This window comes from Nymphaea colorata, unplaced genomic scaffold, assembly GCF_008831285.2.
Source record: "Nymphaea colorata isolate Beijing-Zhang1983 unplaced genomic scaffold, ASM883128v2 scaffold0500, whole genome shotgun sequence".
NCBI classification, from domain to species: Eukaryota; Viridiplantae; Streptophyta; class Magnoliopsida; order Nymphaeales; family Nymphaeaceae; genus Nymphaea; species Nymphaea colorata.
The window spans coordinates 10001-22697 of record NW_022205006.1 but is presented as its reverse complement, the minus strand read 5'-3'; positions in this window follow the sequence as shown (position 1 = coordinate 22697).

Genomic DNA, 12697 nt, shown 5'->3' with positions numbered 1-12697 from the left:
TTGGGTGCTCTTCGATGGTACAATTCAATTCCTGAGCGAGGTGGTCACCCACGAAATTGTGAGTAGCCCCCGAATCCAAAAGAACAAGAACATTTCTCTTTCCAATTTGCCCTATAACTCTCATAGCATCTGGTCGGTTAGGGTCTGTCATGGTATGACAAGCGCCCTCAGGGGGTGGCCTTTCCTGCTCTTGAGGCTCTTCTCGGGCCTCCAATTCCTCTATTTCTTCGATCATAGGGATTGATCTTCTTCCCCTTCATCGTCGGCGTCATCATCCAAAACCTTGTAGACTCGAATGTGCTTGCACTTGTGCGTAGGGTCCCACTTTTCTTTACACCAGAAACACTGCTTGTTCTTTGATTAACTCTTCTCTTTCTTCCCGAGTTAGTACAGGAGGGCGCGCTCGACCCTTGAAAGCGGGTTTAGGTTCTTCTTTACGCGGAGGGGCTGGAAGGAGTTTTTGCGGTTGAGGGATCTCTCCTCACACGGACTGTTCCGGGTTTCTCCATTGTCGGTACAAGGCTTGTTTCTTTCTTTGCCTATCCTCGATGGAACGTGCTTTGGCAAAGCACTTCCGCAACTCCGTGTTGGGCTCAGCCCGTATGTCTATCTGAATTTCCTCCTTCAATCCTCCAACAAATGCGGCAATTGGGACTTGGGGCGTCCAATCAACCATGCTTGCTAAATTCTCAAACTTGGCTTGGTATTCTTGAACTGATGCGGTTTGTCTTAGATTACGCAACTCGATGTCGTAATCTACATAGGAAGACTCACCAAATCTGAGCATGAGAGCTTCTTTGAACTCTCCCCACGTATTGACTGGCTCCTTGAGCTTGAGCCAACGATACCATCTCCTAGCTTCGCCATCGAAGTGTAGAATGGACGTTTGAAGCCATTCCTCATCAGGAATCATCTGACATGTGAAGTACTCCTCCACTTGAAAAATCCAATCTAAGGGTTCCTTGCCATTGAATCTAGGGAAGTCAATGCGAACCATAGGAATCCTCGGTTGGTTTCTTGGCGCTGCCTGACGCTCTCTATACGGCTCCCAAGAAGGTGGTTCACGGTCTCCTCTATCACCCCATCTACGATCTGAATTAATATTCTCCCACTGTGTGCCTCCAAATCTGGACCTATACTGGCTGGATTGGGGTCCATAAGGCTCTCGGTTCTCCCATCAGGCGAGGAGTTATGATGCCCACCGTGATAGTTGTTGAGGTTGGTGGGCTGTGCTTGGAAACCTCCATTATTGCTGTTATTCCCCCGGGTGGTGGTCTACTAGGGCCGGCTTGCGAATGGAAGGGATTAGGACCGACGTTGGGCGGTCCATTGAGTATGCCCTTGCCCTTATCAACGTGGGGCTGTGGGGGATCCGGGTTGTTTCTCCTAAGGGCCTCTTGATTGGCCGTCATGACTCTCATCATTCCTTGATCTCATCTAACTCGTTGAGCTTAGAAAGTTGTTTCTTGTAGTCGCTCATCTCGTGGCGGATTTTCAAAACCTCATTTTCGATGTGAACCATTCTTTCCACCGCGTATACCTCCATCTCAGTAGATGGCTGTTCCTCATTGGCTGAGGTCTCCGCCTCAACATCTGGTGCCTCGGGCACGACTTGCTTCTTCTTAACCATTGCGATGGTTAAGTCCAAAAAAATCAGAAATCCAAACGTCTAAAAGAATCACACGACTAGTTGAAAACCACTGACTCTGACACTGACAAGAATTCCAGCTGTATTCTGCCCTGTATAAAATCCAAAATGCCGATACTGTACTTGCTTGCTGCTGCTCCAAGGAGGCTCTGATACCAAATTGGTAGGGTCTTGTCCGTGGCCGACCTAAGTCTGAAACCAACGGCCGTGCCTACCCCCACGATCACCTTGGACCAACCAGAAGACTTCCTAACAATTAAAACAAAGACACTACCAGTCGGACAGGACCCCGACTTAGAAAATCCCGGATAGGTAGCGGAATACAAGAGAGGCTATACCCAAATCCAAGCAAAACCTACTACACAAATCTAAGAGATGCGAGGCTAATACAAGCGGAAGCGATACATTTGTTAAAAATCACTCAAACTCACTCAAGCAAACCATGCAAACCACGCCTAAACGCACAAACCACACCCACCCTAGGAGCTAGTGCTGGCACGAGGTCGTGTCCTTGGCGCAGTGCCGCGGAGGTCCTCTATGCACAACTACGACCTCACGGTCGGGCTGAAAGCAAAATGCAGAAATAAATGCTACCTCCCGCGTGTCTAAAGAGAGGAGTAGAGTGTACCGGCCAAGGCTAGCTGGCTAAGCAGTCAAAAGCCTCGAGGTGAATTCCACACCGAGGATACCAGCAACACGAAAGAAGAGGCTGGTGCAGAGCTGAACTCCAAAAGAAGAGCCGTGAGTGAAGTCAAGCCGTTCCAAGAGACGCGTGAAGTAGGATCACCCCGCCGGAATCGCCTAGGAGCACTTCAACGCCTTGCTGGATGTCTGGGGACCTTCTGGAATCCACGCCGGAGAGTCGCCGGAAAAGAGCAGAGGTGCCGGAGGTCGCCGGAATATGCTGGATCAAGGCCCGCCGGTTCCAAAGACTCAAGGATCGGCTAGCAATGCCCGGTCTCCTTGCGCTAAGGTTGAAACCAACTAGGCGCGGGACTTGGACTGAGTGGGTTCGGACCAGGTGGACCAGGTGGACCAGGTGGGCCCGGCTAGGTTTGGCCAGCGAGCTAGGTCATAGGTAGAGTAGGCTAGGTAGGTCCTACGGTCAAATCTTCGGTTGACGGGTGTGGAAGGGACTCAAATGAGGTTCCTACAAAGTAGCTAGGTGGGTTTGAGTGGCTCGGTTTAGGGTAGATGAGAAATGGAAATGGAAAGCAAGTGGTAACTTGGTAAGTTCGGGTGAGCTCGGGGTAATTGGGTAGGGTAGAGTTGGCTAAGAATATGAGAATATTCCATGATAGGATTGTCCTCCAAGATTCTAGGCTAGGTGGCGTTCTAGAAGGGCTATCTCCCTAATACGTAGGAGAGAGGCTAGGGATCTTGGTGAGGTGTATAGGTGAGGTGGCGATTTGGCTGATGAGGTGTGTGGCTGGGCAATATCCTAGCTAAAATGGAGGAGGAGGTGGCAGTCAACAAGGTGATCAGCCACCTACGAAGTAGGAGAAGATCTCTCAAAAGAGAACTCGCCCCTTCCAAATGTGATCCACTAGCTACAAGCTAGGGATGTGGAGGATTTCACTCCAAGGTTCTCTCCCAAGTGCTCCCGATCATGCCACGTGTACAGATATGTGGTGGAGATGGCGAAGGGCCCAAGTCAAGCAATCACTTACCGATTTGGGTGAGACAAATGCGAAATCCCCAAATGTGACGACGCAAGAGTGCTTTCCCCAAATGTGGCCGGATTTTCCCCAATTGAGGCCGGAATCTCCCAAATGCACACACGAATAACTCGAACACTTGCAGCCCGGGATGGAGTGATGCCGGAATCAATGCAGCAGTGGCCGGAATTAGACAATTCCGGCCAATTTCCAGAACTGGCCGCGCCTAGTCCTCTTGCCGATTCTCTCTTTCTTTTACTTTAATTTTTCATTTGGGCGTCTTTCTTTTTCTTTTCTTTTCTTTCTGATTTTTCTCGCCCTTCTTTTCTGTTGTTTTCTTTCTGATTTCGACCAGCAAGAGGGAGGACAAGGCAGTGGCTAAATCTGAACTTTCTTGGCTCAAAGAAACTAAAAACAATCGAATGAAACTCATAGAATTAAACGACAATAACTAGCTGGAGGTGCGTGACTCGTAAAATCGAGTTTAAGGACGATTTCCACCGTGGGAAAGGCTAGCTTGCTGGCTGTGATTCCAGCAAGAACTCCCCTTGGCCGAACTCTCCCCTAAACTCTCTTAACGCCGTTGCACGCCCCTACAATCGAGTTATGGACGCTTACCTCTAAGAGCCCAAATCTGGAGTGGATACTTCACCCTTCTAGTCGCCTAGAGGATGAAGTCTTCCCAGTACGAAGAGGCCTCTAACCTTCACGGGTGAGACGTGGAGGCTGCACCGCTACCGTTGATGAAGACGTGGGGAACAAATCCATGGAAGAAGCACCTTGCGCCGGACGCTTGGAAGCTCTTCATTTGGCTAACCCTTCGGTTGAGTGATTAGGGAAGAATAGAAGAAGAAATCAAGGCTAAGAGAGAAGAATACCGTCGGGTATAGCTGCTGTTGCTTGAGGAATTTCAGCAAGTTGCATCGAAAATTCCCCAATGTAAGACGGAGGAAGAAGAACGTGGCTTGGAGAGGAGACGCGCGTGAGAGGGAGAGAACTCGAGTAGAGGAGAAGAGAGAGAGTCGATTCACACAAATGACTTCTATTCTCGAATTTTGCATACAGATCCAAAAGAATTCTAAATATTTATAATACTGAATTAAAAAGCGGATCTAAACAATTGATCCAACCCAAAATCAAAATCCAAAACGGAATTGACTACCAAAGCAAATGCGCACTCTAAAATCAAAGAAAACGCAAGCAAACTCGAACTCGAGACTTAGTGTCTCGTCCCTAACTCGTCCTCTCCTTAGCCCGCACGCTGTGGGCCTTGGTTCAGACCAGAAATTCGCCTAGGCTCGCCCTAGGCTGACCCTAAGTGCATGAGTATAGCGAAGACCTAGGTTGGACTAGACCGGACTCGGACTTGACCCCTTTCGCCTTGGTCCTCAAGAGCCTCGCTTAGAGCCGTTGCCTCTCCTCCCGCTCCTCCCTCGGCATCGATTCTAAGCTGAATATGTTCAGTTTGTAAGGTCTGCACCTGATGCACTACGCCTCCCTTTTGACTCAGCCTTGAGTCATCTTGGCCTTGTAGGGCCTTAATCGCATGAAGGGCGGTTTTGCCCCGCGCCCTTTGGCTGCTCTCAGCGACATCTGTGGCTACCCTAGGCCACTCTGCAGGTTGACCCGTATCAGATCCACCCTCCTGAGATGGAGCTTGTCCCCAAGCTCCTGTAGGGAATTGGAATTTTACCTTGTCAAACAACTCCCAGGAGGTACCACCATCGATTCCTTCCCATTCAATCAAAACCTCGTGGCGGGCTCTACCATCTCTAGTGACCCATCGGTGCTTTAGGATTCGATATGGGCGTTGGCTAACATCTGGTAATGGTTCCTCTTGCTCTGGTACTGGCCCATGATGCGGCTTCAACCGAGAGACATGGAATACTGGATGGACAAGGGCTGTAGGGGGCAAAGCTATGCGATAGGCTGCCTTACCAATTTTCTGAAGAACTCGAAACGGCCCATAGTATCTTGGCAGAAGCTTCGAATAGGGCTGTCCTAGCAACGATTTCTGCTTCATGGGCAGCCTCTTTAACCATACCATGTCGCCTACCTCAAATTCTCTGTCTCTACGCCCCTTATCATGCGCCTTTTTCATTCTAGCCTGGGCCCTCTGGATGTTTCTTTTTAGCGTGGCTAGAATGTCATCCCTGTTTCTCAAGGCAACATCGACCTCATCTTCTCTTGCGGTGTCTACCTCATACCTCGGGACATAACTCGGCGGGCAACCATACAGGGCTTCATAGGGAGTCATGCCGGTTCCTGAATGGAGGCTGGTGTTATAGGACCACTCAGCCCAAGATAAATATTTGACCCAGGTGTTGGGTCTCTCTCCGGCGTAACACCTCAGATAGGTCTCCAGTGTCCTGTTGACTACTTCGCTCTGCCCATCTGTTTGAGGATGATGGGCGGTGCTAAAGTTGATCACTGTACCCGCCATTCTCATATACTCCCTCCAAAAAGCACTGAGGAAGATCGAGTCCCGATCGCAGACAATGGTCTTGGGCATACCATGCAGCTTTCCAACGTGATCTTGGTAAACATTAGCAACCATTGGTCCATGGTAGTTTCTGGGTAGGGCCACAAAATGGCTGTACTTGGTTAAGCGATCCACCACGACCAACACCGCCTCTTTCCCTTCAGCTCGGGGCATTGCATCAATGAAGTCCATTGATACATCTTCCCATGGCTTATCCGGTATGGGCAAAGGGTTCAAGTGCCCTGGAGGCTTGATGGCCTCATATTTTTCACGTTGGCAGGTAGGGCAGGCTTTCACGTAATCCCTCACGTCTGCTTTCATTCCCTCCCACCAAAACTGTGCCTTAATGCGCCCCATAGTTTTAGCCACGCCTTCGTGACCAGCAATGCTCGAGTCATGAAAATGTTTGAGTAGCTCAACCTTGAGAGGCGAGTTCTTTGGTACCAAGGCTCGTCGCTTCTTGCAGAGTATTTCTCCTCTTAACGAATAGTGGGGAATAGACTCTGGATTCTGGCGTATGGACTGCTTGAGGAGCCTAAGTGTTAGATCCTGATCTTGCTCCTGAGTTAGTCTATCCCAAAGGTCGGTCTCAATCACAGAAAGAGTTTTTAAGTGCTCTGGCATGCGTGACAAGGAGTCTGCAGCAGAGTTTTCGGTTCCCTTCTTGTACTCTATCGTGAAATCGTAGCCAAGGAGTTTGGCTAACCATCTCTGCTGGATAGGAGTCGAGACGCGTTGCTTTACCATGTACCTCAAACTGCTGTGGTCCGTTCTCACCACAAATCTTCGCCCAATCAGATAGGGCCTCCACTTGTCTACTGCTAAGACTATTGCCAAAAGCTCCTTTTCATAGGTGGAAAAGGGTTTGGCCCGCTCCGTGAGGGCTTTCGACATAAACGCAATTGGGTGGCCCTCTTGGCTCAGAACTGCACCGACGCCTACGTCACTAGCATCTGTCTCAATTATGAAATCCTTAGAGAAATCAGGGAGAGCAAGTACTGGGGCACTCATCATAGCGGCCTTCAGTTTGACAAAGGCCTCTCTTGCTTTCTCAGTCCATGTAAACTCCCCCTTTTTCAACATGTGCGTCAAGGGAGAAGCGATCAAACCATAGCCTTTGATAAATCTGCGATAGTACCCCGTGAGGCCTAAAAATCCCCGCATGCCTCGAGGGTCCTTCGGCAAGGGCCATTGCTCCATGGCCTGGAGTTTTTCAGGGTCGGCTCTGACCCCCTCATGTGATACGATGTGACCCAAATACCCGATAGAAGTCTGCCCAAAGCTGCACTTGGACATTTTCGCGAATAGGGTATTCTCCCTTAATATTCTCAACACTGTGCGAAGGTGCTCGACATGCTGTTCAATACTCTGGCTGTACACAAGAATGTCATCGAAGAAGACTAACACGAAGTCACGCAGGAACTGACGAAACACGTCATTCATACATCGTTGGAATGTTGCGGGCGCGTTCGTAAGTCCAAACGGCATGACCAAAAACTCATAATGGCCGTCATGGGTACGAAATGCCGTCTTTGTAATGTCTTCCTCATACATTCGAATTTGGTGGTACCCTGACCGGAGATCCAACTTGGAAAAGATGCGAGCTCCAGATAGTTCATCCAAGAGTTCATCAATAACAGGAATTGGATGCCTATCCTTGACAGTAGCTTCGTTCAAGGCCCTGTAATCCACACAGAATCTCCATGTGTTGTCCTTTTTCTTGACGAGAAGGACTGGCGACGAAAAGGGACTAGAACTTGGCCGAATAATATTACTTTCTCGCATTTCTTTGACCAATCGCTCAATTTCTGATTTTTGAGCGTACCCATAGCGGTACGGGCGCACGTTAACCGGCTCTGTGCCGTTGGTCAATACTATCCTGTGGTCATATGATCGAGGTGGAGGAAGTCCTTTAGGTTCCTCGAATATATCCTTGAACTCCTCCAACACTTTCTGAATCTGCTCGGGTACTTTCTCTTCTGATCCCTCTTGAGCGACAACTTCCTCTGCCACTGAAACTAACCAAGCCGCTGGTCTCTGGACTGCTATAGCCTTTAGCGCTGCCTTGGGTGCCAAACTAGGATCGACTGCCCTTAGCACTACTTCCTCTCCTCCACCCTCTTTAGGTAGGCACATCTCCATGGTAGAGAAGTCCCACCAAATTCGCCCTAAGGTCTTGAGCCATTTGACTCCAAGAATGATATCTACGCTGGGTAGAGGGACAACTAGCAAGTCGACTGTATAAGGAATCTTCTGAAGCACGAGCTCTACGTTTGCACACTTGCGAGTGCAAGGGAGACACTCACCATTGGCCACCAGTACTTTAAGAGTTGGGTGCTCTTCGATGGTACAATTCAATTCCTGAGCGAGGTGGTCACCCACGAAATTGTGAGTAGCCCCCGAATCCAAAAGAACAAGAACATTTCTCTTTCCAATTTGCCCTATAACTCTCATAGCATCTGGTCGGTTAGGGTCTGTCATGGTATGACAAGCGCCCTCAAGGGGTGGCCTTTCCTGCTCTTGAGGCTCTTCTCGGGCCTCCAATTCCTCTATTTCTTCGATCATAGGGGATTGATCTTCTTCATCGTCGGCGTCATCATCCAAAACCGTGTAGACTCGAATGTGCTTGCACTTGTGCGTAGGGTCCCACTTTTCTTTACACCAGAAACACTGCTTGTTCTTGATTAACTCTTCTCTTTCTTCCCGAGTTAGTACAGGAGGCGCTCGACCCTTGAAAGCGGGTTTAGGTTCTTCTTTACACGGAGGGGCTGGAAGGAGTTTTTGCGGTTGAGGGATCTCCCTCACACGGACTGTTCCGGGGTTTCTCCATTGTCGGTACAAGGCTTGTTTCTTTCTTTGCCTATCCTCGATGGAACGTGCTTTGGCAAAGCACTTCCGCAACTCTGTGTTGGGCTCAGCCCGTATGTCTATCTGAATTTCCTCCTTCAATCCTCCAACAAATGCGGCAATGAGGGACTTGGGCGTCCAATCAACCATGCTTGCTAAATTCTCAAACTTGGCTTGGTATTCTTGAACTGATGCGGTTTGTCTTAGATTACGCAACTCGATGTCGTAATCTACATAGGAAGACTCACCAAATCTGAGCATGAGAGCTTCTTTGAACTCTCCCCACGTATTGACTGGCTCCTTGAGCTTGAGCCAACGATACCATCTCCTAGCTTCGCCATCGAAGTGTAGAATGGACGTTTGAAGCCATTCCTCATCAGGAATCATCTGACATGTGAAGTACTCCTCCACTTGAAAAATCCAATCTAAGGGTTCCTTGCCATTGAATCTAGGGAAGTCAATGCGAACCATAGGAATCCTTGGTTGGTTTCTTGGCGCTGCCTGACGCTCTCTATACGGCTCCCAAGAAGGTGGTTCACGGTCTCCTCTATCACCCCATCTACGATCTGAATTAATATTCTCCCACTGTGTGCCTCCAAATCTGGACCTATACTGGCTGGATTGGGGTCCATAAGGCTCTCGGTTCTCCCAATCAGGCGAGGAGTTATGATGCCCACCGTGATAGTTGTTGAGGTTGGTGGGCTGTGCTTGGAAACCTCCATTATTGCTGTTATTCCCCCCGGGTGGTGGTCTACTAGGGCCGGCTTGCGAATGGAAGGGATTAGGACCGACGTTGGGCGGTCCATTGAGTATGCCCTTGCCCTTATCAACGTGGGGCTGTGGGGGATCCGGGTTGTTTCTCCTAAGGGCCTCTTGATTGGCCGTCATGACTCTCATCATCTCCTTGATCTCATCTAACTTGTTGAGCTTAGAAAGTTGTTTCTTGTAGTCGCTCATCTCGTGGCGGATTTTCAAAACCTCATTTTCGATGTGAACCATTCTTTCCACCGCGTATACCTCCATCTCAGTAGATGGCTGTTCCTCATTGGCTGAGGTCTCCGCCTCAACATCTGGTGCCTCGGGCACGACTTGCTTCTTCTTAACCATTGCGATGGTTAAGTCCAAAAAAAATCAGAAATCCAAACGTCTAAAAGAATCACACGACTAGTTGAAAACCACTGACTCTGACACTGACAAGAATTCCAGCTGTATTCTGCCCTGTATAAAATCCAAATGCCGATACTGTACTTGCTTGCTGCTGCTCCAAGGAGGCTCTGATACCAAATTGGTAGGGTCTTGCCGTGGCCGACCTAAGTCTGAAACCAACGGCCGTGCCTACCCCCACGATCACCTTGGACCAACCAGAAGACTTCCTAGACAAATTAAAACAAAGACACTACCCAGTCGGACAGGACCCCGACTTACAAAATCCCGGATAGGTAGCGGAATACAAGAGAGGCTATACCCAAATCCAAGCAAAACCTACTACACAAATCTAAGAGATGTGAGGCTAATACAAGCGGAAGCGATACATTTGTTAAAAATCACTCAAACTCACTCAAGCAAACCATGCAAACCACGCCTAAACGCACAAACCACACCCACCCGTAGGAGGCTAGTGCTGGCACGAGGTCGTGTCCTTGGCGCAGTGCCGCGGAGGTCCCTCTATGCACAACTACGACCTCACGGTCGGGCTGAAAGCAAAATGCAGAAATAATGCTACCTCCCGTGTGTCTAAAGAGAGGAGTAGAGTGTACCGGCCAAGGCTAGCTTGGCTAAGCAGTCAAAAGCCTCGAGGTGAGATTCCACACTCGAGGACTATCAGCAACACGAAAGAACGGGGCTGATGCAGAGCTGAACTCCAAAAGAAGAGGCCGGAGTGAAGTCAAGCCGTTCCAAGAGACGCGTGAAGTAGGATCACCCCGCCGGAATCGCCTAGGAGCACTTCAACGCCTTGCTGGATGTCTGGGGGACCTTCTGGAATCCACGCCGGAGAGTCGCCGGAAAAAGAGCAGAGGTGGCCGGAGGTCGCCGGAGGTCACCGGAATATGCTGGATCACGGCCCGCCGGTTCCAAAGACTTCAAGGATGCGGCTAGCGAGCCGCGGTCTTCCTTGGCGCTAAGGTTGAAACCAACTAGGCGCGGGACTTGGACTGAGTGGGTTCGGACCAGGTGGGACCAGGTGGGCCCGGGCTAGGTTTGGCCAGCGAGCTAGGTCATAGGTAGAGTAGGCTAGGTAGGTCCTACGGTCAAAATTTTCGGTTGACCGGGTGTGGGGAAGGGACTCAAATGAGGGTTCCTACAAAGTAGCTAGGGTGGGTTTGAGTGGCTCGGTTTAGGGTAGATGAGAAAATGGAAACGGAAAGGCAAGTGGTAACTTGGTAAGTTCGGGTAGGCTCGGGGTAATTGAGTAGGGTAGAGTTGGCTAAGAATATGGAGAATATTCTGATAGGATTGTCCTCCAAGATTCTAGGCTAGGTGGCGTTCTAGAATGGCTATCTCCCTAATACGTAGGAGAGAGGCTAGGGCTGTTGGTGAGGTGTCTAGGTGAGGTGGCAAGCTGGCTGATGAGGTGTGTGGCTGGGCAATATCCTAGCTAAAATGGAGGAGGAGGTGGCAGTCAACAAGGTGAGCAGCCACCTACGAAGTAGGAGAAGATTCTCAAAAGAGAACTCGCCCCTTCCAAATGTGATCCACTAGCTACAAGCTAGGGATGTGGAGGATTTCACTCCAAGGTTCTCTCCCAAGTGCTCCAGATCATGCCACGTGTACAGATATGTGGTGGAGATGGCGAAGGGCCCAAGTCAAGCAATCACTTACCGATTTGGGTGAGACAAATGCGAAATCCCCAAATGTGACGACGCAAGAGTGCTTTCCCCAAATGTGGCTGGATTTTCCCCAATTGAGGCCGGAATCTCCCAAATGCACACACGGATAACTCGAACGCTTGCAGCCCGGGATGGAGTGATGCCGGAATCAATGCAGCAGTGGCCGGAATTAGACAATTCCGGCCAATTTCCAGAACTGGCCGCGCCTAGTCCTCTTGCCGATTCTCTCTTTCTTTTACTTTAATTTTTCATTTGGGCGTCTTTCTTTTTCTTTTCTTTTCTTTCTGATTTTTCTCGCCCTTCTTTTCTGTTGTTTTCTTTCTGATTTCGACCAGCAAGAGGGAGGACAAGGCAGTGGCTAAATCTGAACTTTCTTGGCTCAAAGAAACTAAAACAATCGAATGAAACTCATAGAATTAAACGACAATAACTAGCTGGAGGTGCGTGACTCGTAAAATCGAGTTTAAGGACAATTTCCACCGTGGGAAAGGCTAGCTTGCTGGCTGTGATTCCAGCAAGAACTCCCCTTGGCCGAACTCTCCCCTAAACTCTCTTAACGCCGTTGCACGCCCCTACAATCGAGTTATGGACGCTTACCTCTAAGAGCCCAAATCTGGAGTGGATACTTCACCCTTCTAGTCGCCTAGAGGATGAAGTCTTCCCAGTACGAAGAGGCCTCTAACCTTCACGGGTGGAGACGTGGAGGCTGCACCGCTACCGTTGATGAAGACGTGGGGAACAAATCCATGGGAAGAAGCACCTTGCGCCGGACGCTTGGAAGCTCTTCATTTGGCTAACCCTTCGGTTGAGTGATTAGGGAAGAATAGAAGAAGAAATCAAGGCTAAGAGAGAAGAATACCGTCGGGTATAGCTGCTGTTGCTTGAGGAATTTCAGCAAGTTGCATCGAAAATTCCCCAATGTAAGACGGAGGAAGAAGAACGTGGCTTGGAGAGGAGACGCGCGTGAGAGGGAGAGAACTCGAGTAGAGGAGAAGAGAGAGAGTCGATTCACACAAATGACTTCTATTCTCGAATTTTGCATACAGATCCAAAAGAATTCTAAATATTTATAGTACTGAATTAAAAAGCGGATCTAAACAATTGATCCAACCCAAAATTAAAATCCAAAACGGAATTGACTACCAAAGCAAATGCGCACTCTAAAATCAAAGAAAACGCAAGCAAACTTGAACTCGAGACTTAGTGTCTCGTCCCTAACTCGTCCTCTCCTTAG